At 38.7% G+C, this 27627-nt stretch overlaps 1 protein-coding gene across 2 annotated transcripts in view; it reads right to left on the bottom strand.

Annotated features, from left to right (window-relative positions):
• Positions 1-27627, bottom strand: part of METTL15 (methyltransferase like 15) — a 432137-nt gene that overhangs the window by 156611 nt on the left and 247899 nt on the right. For both annotated transcript variants that reach the window (XR_002517048.1, XR_002517047.1), the window contains exons 8-9: positions 24695-24797; positions 19814-19920 (exon numbers count right to left, since the gene is read on the bottom strand). The gene's annotated coding sequence lies outside the window, so the exon portion shown is untranslated. The remainder of the gene's footprint in view (positions 1-19813; positions 19921-24694; positions 24798-27627) is intronic.

The following is a 27627-nucleotide window of genomic DNA, read 5'->3' as shown; positions in this document are numbered from 1 at the left end:
GGCACAATCTCCGCTCACTGCAAGCTCCGCCTCCTGGGTTCATGCTGTTCTCCTGCCTCAGCCTCCCAAGTAGCTGGGAGTACAGGCACCCGCCACCACGTCTGGCTAATTTTTTGTATTTTCAGTAGAGACAGGGTTTCATCATGTTAGTCAGGATGGTCTCGATTTCCTGATCTCATGATTCGCCCACCTCGGCCTCCCAAAGTGCTGGGATTACAGGTGTAAGCCACCGCACCAGGCCCATTTTTTATTATTTCAAAGCAGTTAGCTCAAGTTAAATCTGCTTTTTCAAAAATCCCTAATACATTTTTTTCACATACAATTATGCCTATTCAAGTCTTCCTCATCCTATACTTATGAATGGATTCCCACAATTTCCAGACCCAGAATCCAAAATGAGGAATGTAATTAACATAGAAAGCAGGTTTAAAGAAAAAAAAAGAAGATTCAAATAAGTGCAATCAGATATGACAAAGATGACATTTCAGCCAATCTCACAGAAATACAAATGATCTTCAGAGACTATTACAAACACCTTTATGCACACAAATTAGAAAATCTAGAGGACATGCCTACATTCTTAGAAACATAACCTCCTAAGATTGAATCAGGAAGAAACTGAAAACCTGAACAGGCCAATAGTAAGTTCAGAAATTGAATCAGTAATAAAAAACCTACCAATAAGAAAAAGCCCTGGACCACATGGATTTACAGCTGAATTCTGCCAGATGTACAAAGAACTGATACCAATCCTATTGAAACTATTCCACAAACTCAAGAAAAAAGGGTTTCTCTCTAACTCATTCTATGAAGTCAGCATCATCCTAATACCACAACATGGCAGAGACACAATGAAAAAAGAAAACTTCAGGCCAATATCCCTGATGAAAATAGATGTATAAAAATCCTCAACAAAATACTAGCAAGTCAAATCCAGCAGCACATCAAAAAGTTAATTCACCATGATCAAGTAGGCTTTATTTCTGGGATGCAAAGTTGGTTCAATAAACACAAATCAATAAATGTGATTCACCACAAAAGCTCATCAAAAACAAAAACCTTAAGATTATCTCAACAGACATAGAAAAAGCCTTCTTTAAAATCCAACTTTCCTTCATGATCAAAACCCTCAACAGATTAGGTACTGAAGGAATATACCTCAAAATAATAAGAGCCATGTATGACAAAGTCCAACATCATACTGACTGGGCAAAATCTAGAACCATTCGCCTTGAGAACTGGAACAAGACAAAGATGCCTACTCTTACCACTCCTATTCAACATAGTACTGGAAGTCCTAGCCAGGGGAATCAGGCAAGAGAAAGAAATAAAAGGCATCCAAGTAGAAAAAGAATAAGCCAAAATATCCCTCTTTGCTGATGATATGATTCCATACCTAGAAAATTCTAAAGACTCTGCTAAAAGGCTCCTGGATCTGATAAATGAATTGAGTAAAGGTTCAGGATACAAAATCAATGTACCAAAATCAGTAGCATTTTTATACACCAATAATGTTCTATCTGAGGGTCAAATCAAGAAAACAATCCCATTTACAATAGCTATGAGGAAAATGAAATATCTAGGAATCCATCTAACCAAGGAAGTAAAAAACCTCTATAAGGAGAACTACAAAACACTGCTGAAAGAAATCAGAAGTGACAAAAATAAATAGAAAAATAGTTCATGCTCATGGATTGGAAGAATCAATATAATTAACATGGCCACACTATCCAAAGCAATTTACAGATTCAACACTATTCCTATCAAAATACCAATATCATTTTTCACAGAATTAGAAAAATATATTGTAAAGTTTATATATAACCAAAATAGAGCCCAAATAGCCAAAGCAATCATAAGCAAAAAGAACAAAGATGGAGATATCACATTGCCTGACTGCAAGCTATATTAGAAGCCTACAGTAATCAAAACAGCATGGTATTAATACAAAAACAGGCACATAGACCAGTGGAACGGAATAGAGAACCCAGAAGTAAACTCATAGACCTACAACCATTGGATCTTTGACAAAAATCAACAAAAATAAGCAATGTGGAAAGGACTTAACATTCAATAAATGGTACTGGGATAACTGGCTAGACATATGCAGAATAAAACTGGACTCCCACCTCTCACTATATGAAAATTAACTCAAAATGGATTAAAGTTGTAAATCTATAACCTCAAACTATAAATATCATAGAAGAAAACCTAGGAAATACACTTCTTGACATTGGCTTTTGGCAAATAATTTATGTCTAAGTCCCCAAAAGCAATTGCAACAAAAACAAAAGTTGACAAATGGAACCTAATTAAACTAAAGAGCTTCTGCATAGCAGTAGAAATTACCAACAGAGAAAACAGACAACCTAGAGAATGGAAGAAAATATTTGCAAACTATGCATCTGAAGAAGATCTAATATCCACAATCTACAAAGAACTTAAAGCAACAAGGTAAAACAAACAATCAAATTAAAAACTGGGCAAAGGACATGAACAGATTCTTCTCAAAAGAAGACATACAAGTGATGGCTGGATGCGGTGGCTCATGACTGCAATCCCAGCACTTTGGGAGGCCAAGGCGGGCAGATCACAAGATCAGGAGTTTGAGACCAGCCTGGCAAACATGGTGAAACCCTGTTTCTACTAAAGATACAAAAAATTAGCTGGGCCTGGTGGCACAAGCCTGTAATCCCAGCTACTCAGGAGGCTGAGGCAGAATAATGGCTTGAACCCAGGAGGCAGAGGTTGCAGTGAGCCAAGATCACACCATTGCACTCCAGCCTTGGTGACAGGGTGAGACTCTGTCTAAAAAAAAAAAAAAAAAGACCAAAAAAAAAAAATACATACAAGTGGCCCATGAACATATTTAAAAAATGCACAACATCACTACTCATCAGAGAGCTGGAAATAAAAATTACGATTAGATACTATCTCACATCAGTCAGAATGGCAATTATTAAAAGTCAAACAATAGATGTTGGTGAGGTTGCAAAGAAAAGGGAAAGTTTATACTACATTGGTGAGATTGCAAACTAGTTCAGCCACTGTGGAAAACAGTTTGAAAATCTCTCAAAGAACTTAAAATAGAATCTCTGTTCATTTGTGGGTATATATACTCCAAGGAAAAGAATTCATTTTATCATGCACCCATATATGCACCCATATGTTTGTTGCAGCACTGTTCACAATAGCAAAGACATGGAATCAACCTAAGTGCCCAACAACAGTGGATTGGATAAAGAAAATGTGGTATATATATACACCATGGAACACTATGCAGCCATAAAAAAAACAAAATCATGCCCCTTGTGCAATATGGATAAAGCTAGAGACCATTGTGCAATATGAATAAAGCTGAAGACCATTCATTATTCTAAGTGACCTAATGCAAAAACAGAGAGCCAAATACCACATGTTGTCACTTATAAGTGGGAGCTAAACATTGAATACACATGATCATAAAGATGGGAACGATAAACACTGGGGTTCACTAGGTGGGGGAAAAAGGGATTGGGGCATGAGCTGAAGAACCACCTTTTGGGTACTATGCTTATGACCCCGGTGATGGGATCAGTAGGACCCAAAGCCTCAGTGTCACACAATTTACCCACGTAACAAATCTCTATGTGTACCCTTTAATCTATACTAAAAGTTGAAATTTAAAAAAAAGAAAGCAGTAGGTTTTAATGTTTCACTGATACCCAGTGCACTATGATATGTGATCTTCCTGATACACCTTTCCTTCTACTTTTGCCTTCTGTTTTTCTTAATATCACAATCAGGACTGTTTGTTTAATTGCAATTTGTGTAATTATTTGTCTAATGCTATTTCTACTTGGCTGTAAGCTTCATAATGAAAGGAAGTATATTTTGTTTGCTGATACAACTGGTGTTTAGGATAGTGCCCAACCATTATCGACAGCCAATATGTATTTAGCAAATAAATGAAAATGCTCCCTCCACTTTTCTTTGAAGGCCATCCACGTTGTTTGGGTCTTCTAGGAAGCTGACACTGAGATGAAGTTGGAAGAATAAGTAGTTTATTGGGGGGAAATGCCTTTAAAACATAAGAAATATAAGAAAGAAGCAGAACTGCACAGGGAGAGCCTCTGATACTAAGGCCAGTCTTACAAAGGCTTGTCTAACCCAGTGAGGAGCTCTAGAGTGAAGACTACTCATTAGAGGAGTCCTGTGTTCAGGGGAAATATGTAAGCTCCAGGACCCCAAACTCTTGGGAGCCATGAATGGTTTGGTAGTCTTTACTGATATATAATAAGTATTAAATAAATATTTATTAAATAAATAGCAGTACTATGGGGCTTTTATATCCCTCCCCCTACCCAGAAAAGAATTATGTGATTAAAAGGAGAAATTTCAGGTAGTGTATTCATTAGAACTCCTTATTAAGAGGTAACAGAAACCAAATCTAGCTAAAGTAAGAGTAAAAGGCAGAGGGAGATATTTTCTTTCTTTCTTTCTTTTTTTTTTTTTTTTTTTGAGAAATCAAAGTTCACTTTATTTTAAATAAAATTTCTGCGCTATATCAGAAAATTAGGCAGGATGTTCTCAAATAACTGACATGACAGTTTGGCGATATTTTCTAAGGATAAAGAGACACTTTACACTTCCTGAAAGCACCATGAAATCAGGCTTCCTAGATTCTAGAGAGCCTCTGGAACCCAGGCAGTGTTCCTTCTCTAAATCAAGCCTGAGTTTCTTTCTGTAGCTCTGACTAATTCCATTTCTCTGCAGACTAGCTTTCTCCACTAATTGTCTTCCAAGGGGAAGTGACTATCTCATCGATCCTTGGTTTACATTGTATGGTTACAGGACAAACTAAGGAGCTGCCTCTCAGTTCCAAATATCAATTCTTATCAGAAGGATTAGGAAGAAGAATCTGCTTGGCACCTCTTGGGCCCTGTTTTTAAGCCTGTTCCAATCTGCCATGGCTGGGGAGTGGAGTGGGATGGGAGGTGAGGTGGCAGAATTATGCAGTGCAAATTTGGATGGTAGGCCCATCTTACACTTGTGTATTGAGAAAGCACTTTTAAGAGAAGGCAAATAGCAAGTGAAAGAATGAATGGACCACTGTAGATGAGCTAGGAAGGAATGTTATACTGTCTGTATCCCCGGAGATTTTAAAGAAGCCGATCTTGTAGTTTAGTCACTTCCTTAAAGGCAAAACACTCTCTTAAGGCCCCATCCAGTTCCATGATTTCAAGAATCCTGCATTTTCTCTCCTGAGGGGTTGGGCTTCTTTTGTAAGTCCTTTAACAACATACCCAGAATTAAATTTGTTTTGTACCCAGCAGGTAAACGGACACAGGCATCAGAGTAACAGTTTTGAACCTCTCAAAAACCACTCAAGTGAAATGATATTAACACAGCTTAGAAGTTAATATCTATATAAACAACTCATATAATTAAAGTTACTTCAGATCACAGTGCAAATGATCTGGTAACACTACCAGAGTTGTTATATTACAGAAAACATACTTGGGCATGTTTCTGATGGGCTGCAAAACAGAACAGAGCATTTAAGAATTTCTTGTACAAGGACACACAAGTGTATGAAAAACTGCTCATTGTCACTAATCATCACAGAAATACAAATAAAAACTGCCATAAGATACCATCTCATACCAGTCAGAATGACTATCACTAAAAAGTCAAAAAATAACAGATGTTGGCAAGGCTGCAGACAAAAGGGAACAATTATATACTGTTGGTGGGAATGAAAATAAGTTCAGTCACTGTGAAAAGCAGTTTGGAGATTTCTCAAAAAATTAAAATTACAACTACTATTCAACTCAGCAACCCCATTACTAGGTATATACCCAAAGGAAAATAAAACGTTCTACCAAAAAAATACATGCACTCATATGTTCATTGCAGAACTATTTAGACATGGCATTAACCTAGGTGCCAATCAATGGTATATTGGATAAAGAAAATATGGTACATATACATCATGAAATACTATGTAGCTATAAAAAATAATAACATTATGCCATTTGCAGCAACATGGGTATGGCTGGAGACCATTATCCTAAGCTAATTAATGCAGAAACAGAAAACCAAATACCACATGTTCTCACTTATAAGTGAGAGGTAGAGAGGTGGCACCAAGATGGCCGAATAGGAACAGCTCCAGCCTCCGCCTCCCAGCATAAGTGACAGAGAAGACAGGCAATTTCTGCATTTCCAACTGAAGTACTGGGTTCATCTCACTGGGGCATGTCACACAGTGGGTGCAGGCAGTGGGTGCAGCCCAACGAGTGAAAGCCAAAGCAGGGCGAGGCATCGCCTCACCCAGGAAGCGCAAGGGGGAAGGGAATTCCCTTTCATAGCCGAGGGAAACCGTGACACACAACACTTGGAAAATCGGGTCACTCCCACCCTAATACTGCACTTTACCAAGGGTCTTAGCAAACTGCACACCAGGAGATTATATCCCGCACCTGGCCTGGAGGGTCCCACACCCACGGAGCCTCCCTCATTGCTAGCACAGCAGTCTGAGATCTAACTACAAGGCGGCAGGGAGGCTGCGGGAGGGGAACCCGCCATTGCTGAGGCTTAAGTAAGTAAACAAAGCAGCCTGGAAGCTCGAACTGGATGGAGCTCACCGTAGCTCAAGGAGGCCAGCCTGCCTCTGTAGACGCCACCTCTGGGGACAGAGCATAGCCAAACAAAAGGCAGCAGAAACCTCTGAAGATGTAAATGTCTCTGTCTGACAGCTTTGAAGAGAGTAGTGCTTCTTCCAGCATGGTGTTTGAGATCTGAGAATGGACAGACAGCCTGCTCAAGTGGGTCCCTGCCCCCGAGTAGCCTAACTGGGAGACATCCCCCACTAGGGGCAGAGTGACACCTCACAACTCACATGGCCAGGTACACATCTGTGACAAAGCTTCCAGAGGAACGATCAGACAGCAATGTTTGCTGTTCAGCAATATTCACTGTTCTGCAGCCTCTGCTGCGGATACCCAGGCAAACAGGGTCTGGAATGGACCTCAAGCAAACTCGGACAGACCTGCAGCTGAGGGTCCTGACTGTTAGAAGGAAAACTAACAAACAGAAAGGACATCCTCATGAAAACCCCATCTGTACATCACCAACATCAAAGACCACAAAGATGGGGAAAAAGCAGTGCACAAAAGCTGCAAATTCTAAATATCAGAGTGCCTCTCGCCCTCCAAAGGAACTCAGCTCCTCGCCAGCAATGGAACAAAGCTGGATGGAGAATGACTTTGACAAGTTGAGAGAAGAAGGCTTCAGATAATCAAACTTCTCAGAGCTAAAGGAGGAAGTACACACCCAGCACAAAGAAACAAAACCTTGAAAAAATTTTTGACAAATGGCTAACAAGAATAACCAAAGTAGAGAATTCCTTAAACGACCTGATAGAGATAAAACCATGACACGAGAACTACATGACAAATGCACAAGATTTAGTAACTGACTCGATCAACTGGAAGAAAGGGTATCAGTGATTGAAGATCAAATGAATGAAATGAAGCGAGAAGAGAAGTTTAGAGAAAAAAGAGTGAAAAGAAATGAACAAAGCCTCCAAGAAATATGGGACTATGTGAAAAGACCAAATCTACATCAGATTGGTGTACCTGAAAGTGACAGGGAGAATGGAACCAAGTTGGAAGACACTCTCCAGGATATTATCCAGGAGAACTTCCCCAACCTAGCAAGGCAGGCCATCATTCAACTTCAGGAAATACAGAGAACACCACAAAGATACTCGTCGAGAAGAGCAACTCCAAGACACATAATTGTCAGATTCACTGAAGTTGAAATGAAGGAAAAAATATCAAGGGCAGCCAGAGAGAAAGGTCGAGTTACCCACAAATGGAAGCCCATCAGACTAATAGCAGATCTCTTGGCAGAAACTCTACAAGCCAGAAGAGAGTGGGGGCCAATATTCAACATTCTTAAAGAAAAGAATTTTCAACCCAGAATTTCATATTCAGGCAAATTAAGTTTCATAAGTAAAGGAGAAATAAAACTCTTCACAGACAAGCAAATGCTGAGAGATTTTGTCCCCACCAGGCCTGCCCTACAAGAGATCCTGAAGGAAGCACTAAACATGGAAAGGAACAACCGGTACTAGCCACAGCAAAAACATGCGAAAATGCAAAGAACATCAATGCTAGGAAGAAACAGCATCAACTAATGAGCAAAATAACCAGCTGACATCATAATGACAGGATCAAGTTCACACACAATAATATTAACCTTAAATGTAAATGGACTAGATGGTCTAATTAAAAGACACAGACTGGTAAATTGGATAAAGAGTCAAGACCCATCAGTGTGCTGAGACCCATCTCCTGTGCAGAGACACACATAGGCTCAAAATAAAGGGTTAGAGGAAGATCTACCAAGCAAATGGAAAACAATAAAAGTCGGGGGTTGCAATCCTAGTCTCTGATAAAACAGACTTTAAACCAACAAAGATCAAAAGAGACAAAGACCATTACATAATAGTAAAGGATCAATTCAACAAGAAGACCTAACTATCCTAAATATATATGCACCTAATACAGGAGCACCCAGATTCATAAAGCAAGTCCTTAGAGACTTACAAAGAGACTTAGACTCCCACACAATAATAATGGGAGACTTTAACACACCACTGTCAACATTAGACAGATCAACAAGACAGAAAGTTAACAAGGATATCCAGGAATTGAATTCAACTCTACACCAAGCAGACTAATAGATATCTACAGAACTCTCCACCGCAAATCAACAGAATATACATTCTTCTCAGCACCACATTGCACTTATTCCAAAATTGACCACATAGTTGGAAGTAAAGCACTCCTCAGCAAATGTAAAAGAACAGAAATTATAACTGTCTCTCAGACCACAGTGCAATCAAACTAGAACTCAGGATTAAGAAACTCACTCAAAACTGCTCAACTACATGGAAACTGAACAACTTGCTCCGGAATGACTACTGGGTACAAAACAAAATGAAGGCAGAAATAAAGATGTTCTTAGAAACCAATGAGAACAAAGACACAACACACCAGAATCTCTGGGACACATTTAAAGTGGTGTGTAGAGGGAAATTTATAGCACTAAATGCCCACAAGAGAAAGCAGGAAAGATCTAAAATTGACACCCGAACATCACAATTAAAAGAACTAGAGAAGCAAGAACAAACACCTTCAAAAGCTAGCAGAAGGCAAGAAATAACTAAGATCAGAGCAGAACTGAAGGAGATAGAAACACAAAAAAATTCTTCAAAAAATCAATGAATCCAGGAGATGTTTTGAAAAGATCAACAAAATTGATAGACCGCTAGCAAGACTAATAAAGAAGAAAAGAGAGAAGAATCAAATAGACGCAATAAAAATGATAAAGAGGATATCAGCACCAACCCCACAGAATTACAAACTACCATCAGAGAATACTATAAACACCTCTATGCAAAAGTACTAGAAAACCAAGAAGAAATGGATAATTTCCTGGATGCATACGCTCTCCCAAGACTAAACCAGGAAGAAGCTGAATCCCTGAATAGACCAATAACAAGCTCTGAAATTGAGGCAATAATTAATAGCCTACCAACCAAAAAAAGTCCAGGACCAGACGGATTCACAGTTGAATTCTACCGGAGGTAAAAGGAGGAGCTGATACCATTCCTCCTGAAACTATTTCAATCAACAGAAAAAGAGAGACTGCTCCCTAACTCATTTTATGAGGCCAACATCATCCTGATACCAAAGCCTGGAGGAGACACAACAAAAAAAGAGAATTTTAGACCAATATCCCTGATGAATATCGATGCAAAAATCCTCCATAAAACACTGGCAAACCGAATCCAGCAGCACATCAAAAAGCTTATCCACCATGATCAAGTGGGCTTCATCCCTGGGATGCAAAGCTGGTTCAACATATGCAAATCAATAAACATAATCCAGCATATAAACAGAACCAAACATAAAAACCACATGATTATCTCAATAGATGCAGGAAAGGCCTTTGAGAAAATTCAACAGCCCTTCATGCTAAAAACTCTCAATAAATTCGGTACTGATGGAACGTATTTCAAAATAATAAGAGCTATTTATGACAAACCCACAGTCAATATCATACTGAATGGGCAAAGACTGGAAGCATTCCCTTCGAAAACCAGCACAAGACAGGGATGCCCTCTCTCACCACTCCTATTCAACATAGTGTTGGAAGTTCTGGCTAGGGCAATCAGGCAAGAGAAAGAAATAAAGGGTATTCAATTAGGAAAAGAAGAAGTCAAATTGTCCTTGTTTGCAGATGACATGATTATATATTTAGGAAACCCCATCATCTCAGCCTCAAATCTCTTTAAGCTGTTAAGCAACTTCAGCAAAGTCTCAGGATACAAAATCAATTTGCAAAAATCACAAGCATTCTTATACACCAATAACAGACAGAGAGCCAAATCATGAATGAAGTCCCATTCATAATCACTTCGAAGAGAATAAAATACCTAGGAATCCAACTTACAAGGGATGTGAAAGACCTCTTCAAGGAGAACTACAAACCACGGCTCAATGAAATAAAAGAGGACACAAACAAATGGAAGAACATTCCATGCTGATGGATAGGAAAAATCAATATTGTGAAAATGACCATACCACCCAAGGTAATTGATAGATTCAGTGCCATCCCCATTAAGCTACCAATGACTTTCTTCACAGAATTGGAAAAAACTACTTTAAAGTTCCTAAGGAATGAAAAAAGAGCCCGCATTGCCAAGACAATCCTAAGCCAAAAGAACAAACCTGGAGGCATCACACTACCTGACTTCAAACTATACTACAAGGCTACAGTAACCAAAACAGCATGGTACTGGTACCAAAACAGAGATATAGAACAATGGGACAGAACAGAGCCCTCAGAAATAATACCACACATCTACAACCATCTGATCTTTGACAAACCTGACAAAAACAAGAAATGGGGAAAGGATTCCCTATTTAATAAATGGTGCTGGGAAAACTGGCTAGCCATATGTAGAAAGCTGAAACTGGATCCCTTCCTACACCTTATACAAAAATTAATTAAAGATGGATTAGAGACTTAAATGTTAGACCTAAAACCATAAAAACCATAGGAGAAAACCTAGGCAATAACATTCAGCACACAGGCATGGGCAAGGACTTCATGTCTAAAACACCAAAAGCAATGGCAACAAAAGCCAAAATTGACAAATGGAATCTAATTAAACCAAAGAGCCTCTGTACAGCAAAAGAAATTACCATCAGAGTGAATAGGCAACCTACAGAATGGGAGAAAATTTTTGCAATCTACTCATCTGACAAAGGGCTAACATCCAGAACCCGCAAAGAACTCAAACAAATTTACAAGAAAAAAACAAACAACCCCATCAAAAAGTGGGCAAAGGATATGAACAGACAGTTCTCAAAAGAAGACATTTATACAGCCAATAGACACATGAAAAAATGCTCATCATCACTGGCCATCAGAGAAATGCAAATCAAAACCACAATGAGATACCATCTCACACCAGTTAGAATGGCGATCATTAAAAAGTCAGGAAACAACAGGTGCTGGAAAGGATGTGGAGATATAGGAACACTTTTACACTATTGGTGAGACTGTAAACTAGTTCAACCATTGTGGAAAACAGTGTGGCGATTCCTCAAGGATCTAGAACTAGAAATACCATTTGACCCAGTCATCCCATTACTGGGTATATACCCAAAGGATTATAAATCATGCTGCTATAAAGACACATGCACACGTATGTTTACTGTGGCAGTATTCACAATAGCAAAGACTTGGAACGAACCCAAATGTCCATCAATGACAGACTGGATTAAGAAAATGTGGCACATATACACCATGGAATACTAGGCAGTCATAAAAAAGGATGAGTTCATGTCCTTTGTAGGGACATGGATGCAGCTGGAAACCATCATTCTCAGCAAACTATCTCAAGAACAGAAAACCAATTACCACATGTTCTCACTCATAGGTGGGAACTGAACAATAAGAACACCTGGACACAGGAAGGGGAACATCACACATCAGGGCCTGTTGTGGGGTGTGGGGAAGGGGGGAAATATAGCATTAGGAGATATAGCTAATGTAAATGACGAGTTAGTGGGTGCAGCACACCAACATGGCACATGTATACATATGTAACAAACCTGCACGCTGTGCAGATGTACCCTAGAACATAAAGTATAATAATAATAATAAAGGTGATCTTAGGAATAAAAAAAATAAGTGAGAGTAGGTACACATGGACATAAAGATGGGAACAAGAGACACTGGGGATTACTAGAGTAGGGAGAGGGTGAAGAGGGCAAGGGTTGAAAAACTACCTATTGGTTACTATGCTCACTACCTGGGTGACAGGATCATTTCATACCCCAAACCTCAGCATCCTGCAATATACTTGTCACAAACCTACACATGTACCCTCTGAATCTAAAATAAAAGTTGAAAAAAAAAAAACCACCAATAATTTTTATGCATGTAAATTTAAAACTAACATTTTCTCTGTGACCCTAACACATGCTACAAATACTTTAGCTTTTAGGGTCTTGGTTCGTATAGTTTATTTATCCTTTCACATATTCATTCATGGTTTCATTTGACAAACACATCTTGAGTATCTTTACTGTGTGAGATTCTGTGACAGATTTTGGAGAGACAAAAGGAAATCACATAGTGTCTCCCCTTAAGACGTTCATACATTGTGAAGATGATCACATAAATAATTACAAGAGACTGAAAAGTACTACACTGAAACTACATAATGGTATTGAGGGAGTTCAGAGGAGGCAGTAGCAAAGAGTAATGGGAAGGTTTCAAAATCCTAATCTCTGGGAATCTGGGTAGAAGTGTTCCACTGTCCACCTCAGATCCAAAGTACTACATTCATCATGGGACACTTCTCTGTTCTGTTTAATTTTTCATTGTTATATTTTATGCTTCCGGGAGTTACAAACGTGATGTATTTGGTTTTCTATTGATTCAATACCAGATTATCATCAACTCACTGGCTTAAAAACAAGAGCCTTTATTACTTTGCAGTTTCAGTAGGACAGAAGTCCATCATAGTATGACTGGAGTCTCTACTTAGGGTACCACAGGGGTAAAATCAATGTGTCAGCTGGGGCTGTGGTTCTCAGTCTCTCCAGGACCAGAATCCTCTTAGAGGCTTATTGGGTGTGACAGAATTTAGTTCCTTGTGGTTGTAGAATTGAGGTCTCTATGTCTGTGAAACATGTCTCCTTCATCTTCAAGCTAAGAACAGTAGATAGAATCCTTCTCATGTTTTTAATATCACAGATTTCCCCCTCTGCTTGAAAGGAATCATTCAATCTCTCTATCTTAATATCCACTGATTAGTAACCTTATTTAAATCTGTGAAGTCTCTTTTCCCACATAATGTTAACATTTGCATGAGTGTAACACTAGATAGAGAAAAGGTCATGGGGGCCCAAATTCTGCCTATAACACTTGACATATTACATTGTTATTCTCTCTTTGCTCTTTCATTTCTTTTGAATCACTACACACACATACACAAAAAAGATCAGGGCCTTGGAGAGAGGATATACTAAATCCAAGGCAATGCCTAAAGAAATGAAGATTTCTGTGCACCAGATCAGAAAATCAAAGCCACTTACTCCTAATTTGTAGTTTGCCTTCATTAAAGTCTCCCTCCATGTCTTTGGGTAGTCAGTGAAGGTACAGGTTGGGGACTGAGATGACTGATATTTATTGAGCACTTACCATGAGTCAGGCACCTCAAATCATGAGATTCTTAGAATACGCTTATAAAGTAGGATTATCACTGTGGTTATTTGACCGAGAAAACAATGAAGGTACAAAGAGTTTAAATGGCTTGTTCAAGTGTGTAAGCTAGGACAGAAAACTTTGGGATATAAACCAAAGTCCACTTGGCTTGAGAGCCAAAGTTTCTGATCACTACCCAGTGCTGTCTCCTGGTAATCAGAAAGGAACTTTCTTTTATGTGAAAACTAGGTGGAAAAGAAAGAAGAAAGGGAGAGGAGAAGGAAATATTTATGTGTCAAGCACATTCACATGTACTATCTCATTGGATCTTCAGAAGTATTCTATTTGGTAATATCTTCTTCATTTACTGAGGAGAAAACTGATACTCAGTAAGGTTAAGTGATTTTGCCAAGATTCTGGAATTCATACGTGGTAAAGCCAAAGAACTGTTTGTAAACTGAAAGTATACTGTCCTTCCAGTCTACTCTCTCAGCCTTACAAGTGACACACCCCTTCCAAAGTAAAAAGCAAAGGTTCTGCCTACCAAGAGCAGGAAATAAAATGCAAAGAACTGTTCTGTGTGCACTGAGCCAGGATGTTAATAGCAACTGTGAGGTTCTGGATATGCCTATGGAGTCAGGCCCAAGTGTGTGGCTAACTGTGCCCAGTCTCCTCGAGAAATAAGTCCTGAGGCCAGCACACCTGGGCCTGTGTCAGCCAGGGCCAACCCAGATAATGCCTCTTCTTCCCAGGAGCACATCCTGGTTCAGCCAGGATGCCATATGGGTCTCCGATTAATTTGAAAATGAAAAATTATGGGTTGAAGATGTTTTAGCTCCAAATACCAAGAAATGATGGTATTAACCTGTGAAATAATTTCAGCTTGTCCTATGAAATGACATAATTCAAATGGTGTTTTGTTTCTAGGCCTCCGGTTTGGCATAGTTCATCTGGTCTGAAAATGTTTTGCCAAATAAGAATTCATGCCACTGCCTTGATAGAGTCACCTTTGGGGTCAGAGAATGCCAGGCTATTGTCTGCCCCAATTAGAACGGCTGGCTTGGCTTTCTTTCTAAACAAATCCTGGCCTTTGAAACTTTTCCTTCAGAGAGTTTTCTTTTGCCTCCACTTTGTGCCTCCATATAAATAAGCTTGAACAATTTTTCTCCCATATTTCTTAACTTGTTGACTATTTTGAAATGTTCAATCTAACCGTCCCATATACTTGTATACAGAGAAGACTCATGCCACTCATTTGACAAATATTGAGTGTCTACTGCATGCCAGGCACTGTGCTAGCTACCTTGAGCAGTAGGTAAACAAGATCAACAAAGTTTTTATCTCAAAGATCTTGAAATCCAGTGGGGGGAGACCAAAAATAGTGAAGCAAATACATAAATGGACAAAATAATTAGATTGTAAAACAACGCTAGGAGAGATGTAAGCAAGGTTATGAGATAGCAAATATCCAGCAAAGGCAACTTTAGGTAGAAGGCCAGGGAAGACCTCTTTGAGAGGGTAACATGTAAGCTGAGAGACAAGAGGGAGCAAAGAGCTGAAGTCACAAAATTGTATGTTCCCTAGCAGCCTAGTGGTTAGGAACAAAAAATTACATGCAGAGACAACACATGCAACAGCCCTGAGGTGGAAAATAGCTTTGTATGTTTGAGCAAGAGAAGACAGCTAAAGTTCCAGGAAGATAATGGGCAAAGGAAAAAGATGGTATAAGATAAAGTTGGAAAGGTATGGGGACTCCAAATCATCTGAAGCCCTGTAGCAATGATATATATTATTTTATTCAATCCTTCCACAAACCTGTTAAGTATAGTTGTCCCTTGGTATCCCTGGGGGACCCTGGCAAATGCCAAACTCCAACAATGCTAAGGTCCCTTATATTAAATAATGTAGTACTGTATATAGGTTATGCAAATCTTCCTCTATACTTTAAATCTCTAGATTACTTATAATGCCTAGTACAATGCATATGCTATGTAAATATTTGTTATACTGTATTGTTTTTAATTTGTATATTTTACTGTTTATTTCCCAAATATTTTCAATCTGTGTTTGATTAAATACATGGTTATGGAACTCATGGATACACAGAGTCAATTGTATTAATATATCTTTTCTTTCAATGAAAAAACAGAGGTGTGGGGAATTTAATGTAATGGTGAATTTTCTCCAAAGACCAAGAAGACCTGGCCTTTGCGGAACTACTATTAACCTCCAAAAATTTCCAAACTGACATACTTTAAATAAAATTTTCCCCCCAGGCTCTTGGATTGAGTGGGCCTAGAAAAACCTCAACATTTATTGAAATGTATGAATTTTTGCAGTTTTTCAAAAGAGCCACCTTTAGAACAGTGACCTAGGGATAAGGTTATATGATTAACTTCTACCTAAAGGTAGTAGTTGAAAACAGTAACACAAGTTGGGATAAAGGGAGAAGGTGCCATTGAGCCTTGTCTTTGTGTAGTAGCAGGCAAGTACTTTGGGGGTGACCCAGGAACATGTGGACACTTTGTGCTCTGTGGGAGTCCTTTTGTGGGTCCTTCAGAGTTCTCCTGTAGGGACCTTTCCTACTCCCAGAGATGCACTCTTCACCTGCTCTCTCATTATTTCTTTGTTAAGGGAAAGGTCCTCCCACTCACCTCTGTACTGATGATTTTAAAAAACTGCTCAGCCTCAGTATCCCACCCATTTCTAGTTCCATGTCTCCTCCCTTCCACAGTGATTCTCTACACATTTTTGTTGGCAACATACTTTGACATAATTCAAAACATACACGAAGGGATTAAAAGTTCAATACTGGATTTAAAATAAGTTTTGTAAATTGAAAACATAAATTTACCCAATTATTACACCACTCACCGATTTCCCTTAAGCTTTATGTCACTATGTGAGTAGAAATATTCACTGCCCTGACCTTTCTTGCTTCTGTTGTTGAATGAGCTGAACTAAGTAGGATACAATAAAGTCAGGTTTTTTTTTCATCCACTGCTGCCCTCAAGCCATTCTGCCAGATCTCTATTCTCTGTCCTCTCAGATCAATTCAATAAGCTTTTTTAGCCGTATCTGAATAATAACAGAATAGAATCATTTCAGATATTAAAAATAAATCTAAAATGACATCCAATCCTCACACAATGTTAGGTTCCTCTCTTAGTGTGCCATGACCCAAAAATTCTATATATTAGCAGTTAAAAAATTGGCAAAGCCCACTTTTCCACTGCTCCAACATACTATTCTTCTCTCCCCCAGTATGTTACTCTTGGTAACACCAGGTTGGGACAGGGAAAAGATGAAGAGGCAAAGGGGAGAAAGGTTTCATCCATGGAGAGTGCTATTGTTATCCGGTACTGGTGTGCTCTGCAGTTATTTTGTGCTCTATGGGAGTGCTTTTGTGGGTCCTTCAGAGTTCTGGTGGAACGTTTCCTAGCCCCATAGATGCATTGTTAACCTATTCTCTCTATTTCCCTCTCAGCTCCTGCTCCAATGGTACATTCCGTAGTCTCATTTCTTTGCTGCCTTTTGGAAAGTCCTGAGATATGTCCAGCTTCTCTCTTAGAATATGGGGTTCTTCTCAGCTATTGTCTTCAATCGCAATTGCAAGATAGAAAAAGTCTCGCTTGACATCTTATTAAACTTACATACTTATGAGGAAAAGATCTCTTGCATCCCAGTTAAGCCCCCCATTTTTACACAAAGATTATATACCTCTTACCTCATCTTTCCCTCATTCAGTGGCTACCTGCTGTTTATCACATGGTAGGCACTCTTATTTTGATACTTCCTCAGACATAATCATATGAGCCTCTGTTAGAGCTAAGTAAATGTAACACATTAATCAAGCTCTGGTGGCACACCCTTTAAAATTTTGATGCACTCCTGCCCTCTTGTATATTTCCACTTGGATATCTCTTGTCACTTCAAACTTAATATTCTCAAAGTAAAACAACATTCTTCTAGTTCTAGATCCTTGAGGAATTGCCATACTGTTTTCCATAATGGTTGAACTAGTTTACAATCCCACCAACAGTGTAAAAGTGTTCCTATTTCTCCACATCCTCTCCAGCACCTGTTGTTTCGTGACTTTCTAAAGATCGCCATTCTAACTGGTGTGAGATGGTATCTCATTGTGGTTTTGATTTGCATTTCTCTGATGGCCAGTGATGATGAGCATTTTTTCATGTGTCTGTTGGCTGTATGAATGTCTTCTTTTGAGAAATGTCTGTTCATATCCTTTGCCCACTTTTTGATGGGGTTGTTTGTTTTTTTCTTGTAAATTTGTTTGGATCTAGAACTAGATGTACCATATGACCCAGCCATCCCATTACTGGGGATATACTCAAAGGATTATAAATCATGCTGCTATAAAGACACATGCACACGTATGTTTATTGCGGCACTATTCACAATAGCAAAGACTTGGAATCAACCCAAATGTCCATCAGTGACAGACTGGATGAAGAAAATGTGGCACATATACACCATGGAATACTATGCAGCCATAAAAAAGGATGAGTTTGTGTCCTTTGTAGGGACATGGATGCAGCTGGAAACCATCATTCTCAGCAAACTATCACAAGAACAGAAAACCAAACACCGCATGTTCTCACTCATAGGTGGGAACTGAACAATGAGATCACTTGGACTCGGGAAGGGGAACATCACACACCGGGGCCTATCATGGGGAGGGGGGAAGGGGGAGGGATTGCATTGGGAGTTATACCTGATGTAAATGACGAGTTGATGGGTGCTGACGAGTTGATGGGTGCAGCACAGCAACATGGCACAAGTATACATATGTAACAAACCTGCACGTTATGCACATGTACCCTAGAACTTAAAGTATAATAATAAAAAATAATTAAAAAATAAAAAAATAAAAAAATAATAAAAAAAAATAAAACAACATTCTTCCCTTCAAAATGGCTCCTTGTCAATAGGTAAGATATTCTTCCAGGCATTTATGATCAAAAACGGTCAACTTTTTGAGCCTTTTGCTATCTGCCAAGCGCAGTTGGTCATCAACCCCATTCATACTTCTGGGGCTCTTCTCCTTTAGGCCTCACATTACCTCACTCTGAAGAGCTGCAGTAATCTTCTAACTGGAGCCCCAGAATTTGGGCTTTTCTTTTCTAAGTTAGGCTGAATATGGCTGTATGACACTTAAATCCTGCTTTCATAGTGATGTTCTAATTTTACTGCTCAAAAGCCTGTTTTCCTACTGATGCCTGACAAAATTTCTAGACTCATATCTGACTGTCTCTTAACACTTTAGCCTTTTCTCCTGCTTTTCCATATCATGCAACTGATATTATAAACTAGGCCATTGTTCTATGAATACATATTTTGATGTGACCATTTTGATTATAGGATATTTTACTGTAAACATCGAACCATTGAGCTGTCAGTTTTTGCTGTTGCCTGGATGCCCAATTATCTTTCCTCCCTCAATGAGCTTCACCTCATCTTGACCTCAATACATCCATGACCCTTGGCAGTGGGGTGAAGATTGGGGTGAGGGAAAGGAAGGGCTGAGGTACTGGGAGAAATCCGATTCTGAGATAGAAGAGTTCAAAGACAGGGCAAGGAGCAGGAATAAGGTGAAACTTTGGGATGGGAAGAGGAAGAGGAATGTATATAATATTTTGTGGTTGAAAAATGTTTCACATTTGACTCACTATGTAAAAATGTCTGCACTAAATTTTGTTCTTTCCATCCTGGACACATGAAGTTTATGATACTTCTAAGCCTTTGCTGTTCCTTGAGTGCCCTCTATTCATATTCAGGTTCACAAATATTTACTGAGTGGCTCCCCTACTCTCCTGCCCTAGTTGTTAGAGTGATAGAGGTGAGTAAAACATGAGGGAAAGTCTTTCCCTGAAGGATCTCACAGACTAGGGGGTAGACAGGTCGGCTATTAAGTTTAATATGAAAAATGCTTCAAGTTGTTGTGGGAGCACCAAAGTGACACAGCCATGTTGGTGGCTGATTTTGTGGGTCACTCATTTTTGCCTAAACCTACCCTCTTCCCAGCAGAAAGGTCAGACAGAATTTTCTTGCCTATGGTGTGAAGAGGTGCAGGTTAAGCCTTGGGACATCTCCAAAAGACTTTAGATTCTCCAATGCAACCTGCAAAGAAAGTAAGTAGATTTAAGGTATACAGAATAATAAGTTACATTACCCAGAATCACAATACCTATACTATATACACTTGCCTCACAATTTTTTTTCTACAGTGCCTGTTTTCACCTTTGTAACTATGATACCTGATTGGGGGAAATTAAGGCAGAATGGGTAAATGATTTGCTTCATGGTTTCAGGCAAAGTGAACTGCCTATCTAAGTTTATAAAACTTAAACAGTAAAGCTGCAAAACTTAAACTTGTAAGCTTTGGCTTTAAAGCCTTCCTAGCCATAAGCTTCCTTTATTTAAGACATGTCAATATTGCCTATGATTTTGCTCAGTTGTAAATTTCGTGCCACATCTTATTTCATCATTACACATGACTGGTGAATGTTGTTCTTGTCATACTTAAATTGCCTTAAGTTTACACTTAATTTATACTCAAATGCAAAGACACATGTATCATACTAGGGCATGGGCAGCAAGCTGTTCAGACTGATGGAATTGTGTACAACCTTTCACTTGGATAGTATGGCAAGGTTTATAAAACACTTTCTCACATGAATTAACTCATTGACTTCCCAGTGAAGCAGATATTGCTATAGAGACGTGGGGCAGGGAGCTAAAAAGAAGATTCCAGAAGTTTATGCTCCTTGTTTGTGTTGATAAATAATTGTTTCTAAATTCATAGCTTTGGGCCAGGTGCAGTGGCTCACACCTATAATCCTAGCACTTCGAGAGGCTGAGGTGGGCGGATTGGATTGCCTGAGCTCAGGAGTTTGAGACCAGCCTGGGCAACATGGTGAAACTCCGTATCTATTAAAAACACAAAAATTAGCCGGGCATGGTGGTGCGTCCCTACAGTCCCAGCTACTCAGGAGGCTGAGGCAGGAGAACAGCTTGAACCCGGGAAGTGAAGGCTGCAGTGAGCTGAGATTGAGCCACTTCACTCCAGCCTGACAACGGAGCAAGATTCCGTCTTTAAAAAAAATAATAATAATTTTTAAAAATTCATGGCTTTAAGCAATCTATCTCAAATTCCATTTAGTTTACAAGTAAAGTAGACTCTGCTGCTATTGCCCTACTCTCTAGGTAGAAATTAATGGAGCTCATTCTACTTTCCCACTGGATAAACTTCTCAAATCCGGGTACGATATGGGAGAGTGAGAGATCTTTGCTCTGAAAAGTTGCTTGGTAACCAGTGACATAGCATAAATATATTTTAATAGTTAAGGCAAAGAATGTCTATGTGGGAGTTTGTCATTTCTGCTTCACAAAATTCCCCAATACAGCAGAAGCTCTTGGGGACAGATTTTTGCCTTATAGTGCTCAGTCAGTGAACACCTATTGATAGCATCAATTTTTGAATTATATTTATCCCTTTTCACAATGTGCCAACTGCAGTACAAAATGAATTCCCTATTTGGGGTCAGGTGCTTGCCCATAAAAAGACAAGAAGTCAAAAACAAGTAGAGAAAAAGGAGTGTATTAAAATTTAGAAAGACCAGGCTCTTATCCAAAAGTCCTCAACCCAAAGTAATTTTGTTTATAACTTAATTTTTCCATTAGAGGAACAATTGTTTTAGTTTACTTGGATTGATTCAGTAGTCAACGTGCTCAAATTGTAGAGTATGGGTGGCCTTTTTGTTTTGTTAATGCCAGATGTAATTTTGTAGTAAAACTATTTTTGTTTATTTAAAAACCACATTCAAATTGTGAAATAGGAATTCTACCCTCTTTGCTCTTCCTTTTTCTCATTTCCTTCAAATTCCTCTAAAATTATCCTCTTGCAAATCAATGGATTTGTGAATTTTGGCCATCATCCATAAGGAAGCAACAAGAATTTGTGGCCCAGATTTGTAAATATTCCCATGGATCAGATTATGGTGGCCATCTCTCTTTTGGATACAGGAACTGTTTCTTATTTTTCTACAGGCCCTAGAGCACATAGCATATAGAAGGTATATAAATAGTGCTTAAAAGAAAAGTATATATGGAAAGAGTAGAGAGGAAAGGCCAGAGCTTTTATTTAATAGCATGTCTAATATGGGTGGCCATCTCCACTTTAGCAACAGAAATATTTTTAAGGGAAAGAAAAAAACTCTGTAAGACATCCATGAAACAAGTCATTGTGCCCAACTCTCATCATTTATGTAACACCTTCTGTGCAATTCTATACTCCTTACATTATTGTTACCATTTGTAATTTTATTTAATTTTTTTATTAACTTTTTTTTCTAAAAATATTTACAAAGAAAGCAAAAGCAATTCTGACACAAATCAGAACAGTAGCTGCCCACAAAAGATGGAGATTGACCAGGACTTTCTGGGGAGATGAAAATGTTCTAAATCTCAATGTGGAAAACATACTTGTTAAAACTCATTGAATTACGTGTTTAAGAAATGGGCAGATTAAATAATTTAATTTTTTCTGCAATTAAAATATATTGAAGGTAAATAAACTGGTCAAGTAACTAAAGATACTCACAATTAAAGCAAATAGTGTTATTAAATTCTAGATACTACTCCTTAGAGAAGGCTCTAAACCTGATACCTGCTTTCTCTTTTTAAAACAAATTAGTAAGCAAGTAAAAAAGAATAAAGACATGTTAGTAGCTCTATATCTTCTTCTTCCCTTTCCTTTATTTAGGCAATATATTAGTATCTTGCCTTCCATTGTCAAATAGCCCTATGTGAGGCCGGAAAAGGTAGGCTGCTCAGATAAGGAAGGCAGACCTGTGCAGAGGAGGCTAATCTGAACACAGGGCAAGTCCGCTTGCCAAGAGTGTGGTGGCCCAGCACTATCAGAAGATTGGCCACGCCCAAGGAGATTGAGCAGATAATAAATATATTGCGAATAATGAGAACAAGGTTTTTCACTATTGGAAAGGGAGTTACAATTAAGGAAAAGATAAAGGAATAATAAACCCAACCAATACTAGATTAAAACTGAAGGTACCAGAGTGAGCTATTAGTTTTAGTTGTAGATGTATATAGAGATAAATATAAATACAAATGTATGTGGTTCCTAGTTATCTGCAGAAAAAGCCTAAGAGTAATGGTACTCCAGTAGTAATGATCACCTAATGATCATATCTTCGTTTGAAATACTTAAATAAACAAAGACTCCTTGAAGAAATGCCTGAATCCAAGGCTGCAGCTGAGAATGTGATGAGCCTGGAACACCTTTCATAATAGAAAGAAAGAAAATACTCAAAGAATGCGGACATATTAAAAGAACACAGAAGCAAGCTTGAAGGAACTGGCTCCCAGTGACCAAAGTACAAATGAAACATTAAAATAATGCTAAAAGAACAAATTATAACCCATTGAATAATCTAGTACCCCATTGATACAAACAAACAAATACATATATACATACATACATAAATGGATAGACCAGGTGCAGTGGTTGCTCATGCCTGTAATTCCAGCACTTTGGGAGGCTGAGGCGGGAGTGTAACTTGAGTCCAGAAGTTCGAGACTAGCCTGGGCAACATAGTGAGACTCCGGAATCTACAAAAAATAAAGTAACTAGCCGAGCATGGCGGCATGCACCTGTAGTCCCTGCTACTTGGGAGGCTGAGGTGAGAAGATCGCTTGAGTCCAGGAGGCTGAGGCTGCAATAAGCCATGATTGCACCACTGCACTCCAGCCTGAGTGACAGGGTGAGACCCTGTCTTAAAATAAGAAGAAGAAATTAAATAAATGGGTAGAAGAGTAAGCTCTTCCTCACAGCAGAAAGCTTCCAATAAGATGTGGAAGGAATATTGTTTTAAAAATTCACCATTTGGCAATAAACATAATAATAATTAACCCAAGTAAAAAACTTCAACAGATACTAAAACTAGTAGGTCAAAATGAGGTAAAGAAAGAGAGTTTTACATAGTCTCAAAGTATCTCCATTCAAAATATTTGTTAATTACAAAGGGAACAAGAAGTAGAGAAACCTGGTGGACGTAATCTTAATCAAGTGATCGAAACAAACACCATCAGTAATGGGACACATAGATATCATGTGCAACCTGATAGGATGGTAATGAAAACAAAATAGCAAGTGTGACAGTCTGATCAAAACCTCATAACCTGGGTCTAATCATGAGGAACCACTGACAAACTCAAATTGAAGGATATGTTGAAACACAACTGGCTGATCTTCAAAAATGCTAAAGTATCGGTTCAAGAAGAGAACACTGTCTAAATTCTGCTTAGAGATGTTAGGAAAGGCTTAGAGATAATTTAGATATATAAAATGAAGCAGTTGTCATAACTTAGAGAGGAAGTCATTCTAGGCACAGGAGACAGCATTTTCAAAGGTGTGGAATTCTGGGTACTATAGTGAGTTTGGTGCCTAGAAAGAATAGAAAGATGGTAGCTGCAGCCAGGGAGATGGGCTGGAGCCAAATTATGAAGGATCACTTTCCTCTGTATTTTGCACAGTAAAATGAGTACACAGAAATTGAGTGATAAATCCTGGAGGAGTTGGAAAAGACATTAGAGTTGATGGGTTAGTCCATGTCTGAGAAGCAGATGCCCAGTCAGGATTGAATACAGAGGCAGTTTATTAAGAGAAATGCATGCATGAAAGAATATATGACAGGAGCTGGAGAGGGCTGGAAGAGTCATGAGATTGTAATGTAAGTCTGACCCCAAGTGAAGATGAGAGGTAAAGATGGTTGGGTTGTATGTTCAGCAAAACTATTCATGAATCCTTCAGCCAAAGTAAATGACAGAGTAGTCCCCTTCTCTCCCAAGAATCAGGCTGCCTTACTATTCCTACCTCACTTTATCATTGGTAGGAACTACCCCTTGGTAGGCCTCAGTGGCAACACAAGACTGGACTTCAAAGTGCAGTAGCAGGTACCGTTGGTCCATTATGCTGTCTGCAATAGAAGGGAAACAAAGCACATTCTCATTACCACCACTTATTTTATTTATTTATTTATTTATTTATTTATTTATTTATTTATTTATTATACTTTAAGTTCTAGGGTACATGTGCACAATGGGCAGGTTGTTACATACGTATACATGTGCCATCTTGGTGTGCTGCACCCATTAACTCGTCATTTACATTAGCTATATCTCCTAATTCTACCCCTCCCCACTCTCCCGACCCCATGACAGGCCCCGGTGTGTGATGTTCCCCACCCTATGTTCCAGTGTTCTCATTGTTCAATTCACATCTATGAGTGAGAACATGCGGTGTTTGGTTTTCTGTTCTTGTGATAGTTTGCTGAGAATGATGGTTTCCAGCTTCATCCACGTCCCTACAAAGGACATGAACTCATCCTTTTTTATGGCTGCATAGTATTCCATGGTGTATATGTGCCACATTTTCTTAATCCAGTCTATCATTGATGGACATTTGGGTTGGTTCCAAGTCTTTGCTATTGTGAATAGTGCCACAATAAACATACGTGTGCATGTGTCTTTATAGCAGCATGATTTATAATCATTTGGGTATATACCCAGTAATGGGATGACTGGGTCAAATGGTATTTCTAGTTCTAGATCCTTGAGAAATCGCCACACTGTCTTCCACAATGGTTGAACTAGTTTACAGTATCATCAACAGTGTAAAAGTGTTCCTATTTATCCACATCCTCTCCAGCACCTGTTGTTTCCTGACTTGTTAATGATCGCCATTCTAACTGGTGTGAGATGGTATCTCATTGTGGTGTTAATCTGCATTTCTCTGATGGCCAGTGATGATGAGCATTTTTTCATGTGTCTGTTGGTTGCATAAATGTCTTCTTTTGAGAAGTGTCTGTTCATATCCTTTGCCCACTTTTCGAAGGGGTTTTTTTTTCTCCTAAAGTTGTTTGAGTTCTTTGTAGGTTCTGGATATTAGCCTTTTATCAGATGAGTAGATTGCAAAACTTTTCTCCCATTCTGTAGGTTGCCTGTTCCACCCTAATGGGAGTTTCTTTTGCTGTGCAGAAGCTCTTTAGTTTAATTAGATCCTATCTGTCAATTTTGGCTTTTGTTGCTATTGCTTTTGGTGTTTTAGACATGAAGTCCTTGCCCATGCCTGTGTGCTGAATGTTATTGCCTAGGTTTTCTCCTATGGTTTTTATGGTTTTAGGTCTAACATTTAAGACTCTAATCCATCTTTAATTAATTTTTTTATAAGGTGTAAGGAAGCGATCCCGTTTCAGCTTTCTACATATGGCTAGCCAGTTTTCCCAGCACCATTTATTAAATAGGGAATCCTTTCCCCATTTCTTGTTTCTCTCAGGTTTGTCAAAGATCAGATGGTTGTGGATGTGTGGTATTATTTCTGAGGGCTCTGTTCTGTCCCATTGGTCTATATCTTTTCTTTGGTAGCAGTACCATGCTGTTTTTGTTACTGTAGCCTTGTAGTATAGTTTGAAGTCAGGTAGCGTGATGCCTCCAGCTTTGTTCTTTTGGTTTAGGATTATCTTGGCAATGTGGGCTCTTTACTGGTTCCATATGAACTTTAAAGTAGTTTTTTTTTTTTTTTTTAATTCTGTGAAGAAAGTAATTGGTAGCTTGATGGGGATGGCATTGAACCTATAAATTATCTTGGGCAGTATGATCATTTTCACAATATTGATTCTTCCTATCCATAAGCATGGAATGTTCTTCCATTTCTTTGTTTCTTCTTTTATTTCGTTGAGCAGTGGTTTCTAGTTCTCCTTGAAGAGGTCCGTCACATCCCTTGTAAGTTGGATTCCTAGGTATTTTATTCTCTTTGAAGCAATTGTGAATGGGAGTTCACTCATAAGTTGGCTCTCTATTTGTCTGTTATTGGTGTATAAGAATGCCTGTGATTTTTGCACATTGATTTTGTATCCTGAGTCTTTGTTGAAGTTGCTCATCAGCCTAAGCAGATTTGGGGCTGAGACGATGGGGTTTTCTAAATATACAATCATGTCATCTGCAAACAGGGACAATTTGACTTCCTCTTTTCCTTATCGAATACCCTTTATTTCTTTCTCTTGCCTGATTGCCCTGGCCAGAACTTCCAACACTATGTTGAATAGGATTGGTGAGAGAGGGCATCCCTGTCTTGTGTCAGTTTTCAAAGGAAATACTTCCAGTTTTTGACCATTTAGTATGATATTGGCTATGGGTTTGTCATAAACAATTCCTATTATTTTGAGATATGTCCCATCAATACCAAATTTATTGAGTTTTTTAGCATGAAGGGCTGTTGAATTTTGTCAATGGCCTTCTCTGAATCTATTGAGATAATCATGTGGTTTTTACCTTTGGTTCTGTTTAAATGCTGGATTACATTTATTTATTTGCGTATGTTGAACCAGCCTTGCATCCCAGGGATAAAACCCACTTAATCGTGGTGGATAAGCTTTTTGATGTGCTGCTGGATTTGGTTTGCCAGTATTTTATGGAGGATTTTTGCATCAATGTTCATCAGGGATATTGGTCTAAAATTCTCTTTTTTTGTTGTGTCTCTGCCAGGCTTTGGTATTAGGATGATGCTGGCCTCATAAAATGAGTTAGGGAGGATTTCCTCTTTTTCTGTTGATTGGAATAGTTTCAGAAGGAATTGTACCAGCTTCTTCTTGTACCTCCGGTAGAAGTCAGCTGTGAATCCGTCTGGTCCTGGACTTTTTTTGGTTGGTAGGCTATTAATTATTGCCTCAATTTCAGAGCCTGCTATTGGTCTATTCAAGGACTCAACTTCTTCCTGGTTTGTCTTGGGAGAGTGTATGTGTCCAGGAA

The sequence above is a fragment of the Papio anubis genome, chromosome 12 (assembly GCF_008728515.1).
Source record: "Papio anubis isolate 15944 chromosome 12, Panubis1.0, whole genome shotgun sequence".
Classification (NCBI taxonomy): Eukaryota; Metazoa; Chordata; class Mammalia; order Primates; family Cercopithecidae; genus Papio; species Papio anubis.
This window is presented reverse-complemented; position numbering and strand designations above follow the sequence as displayed.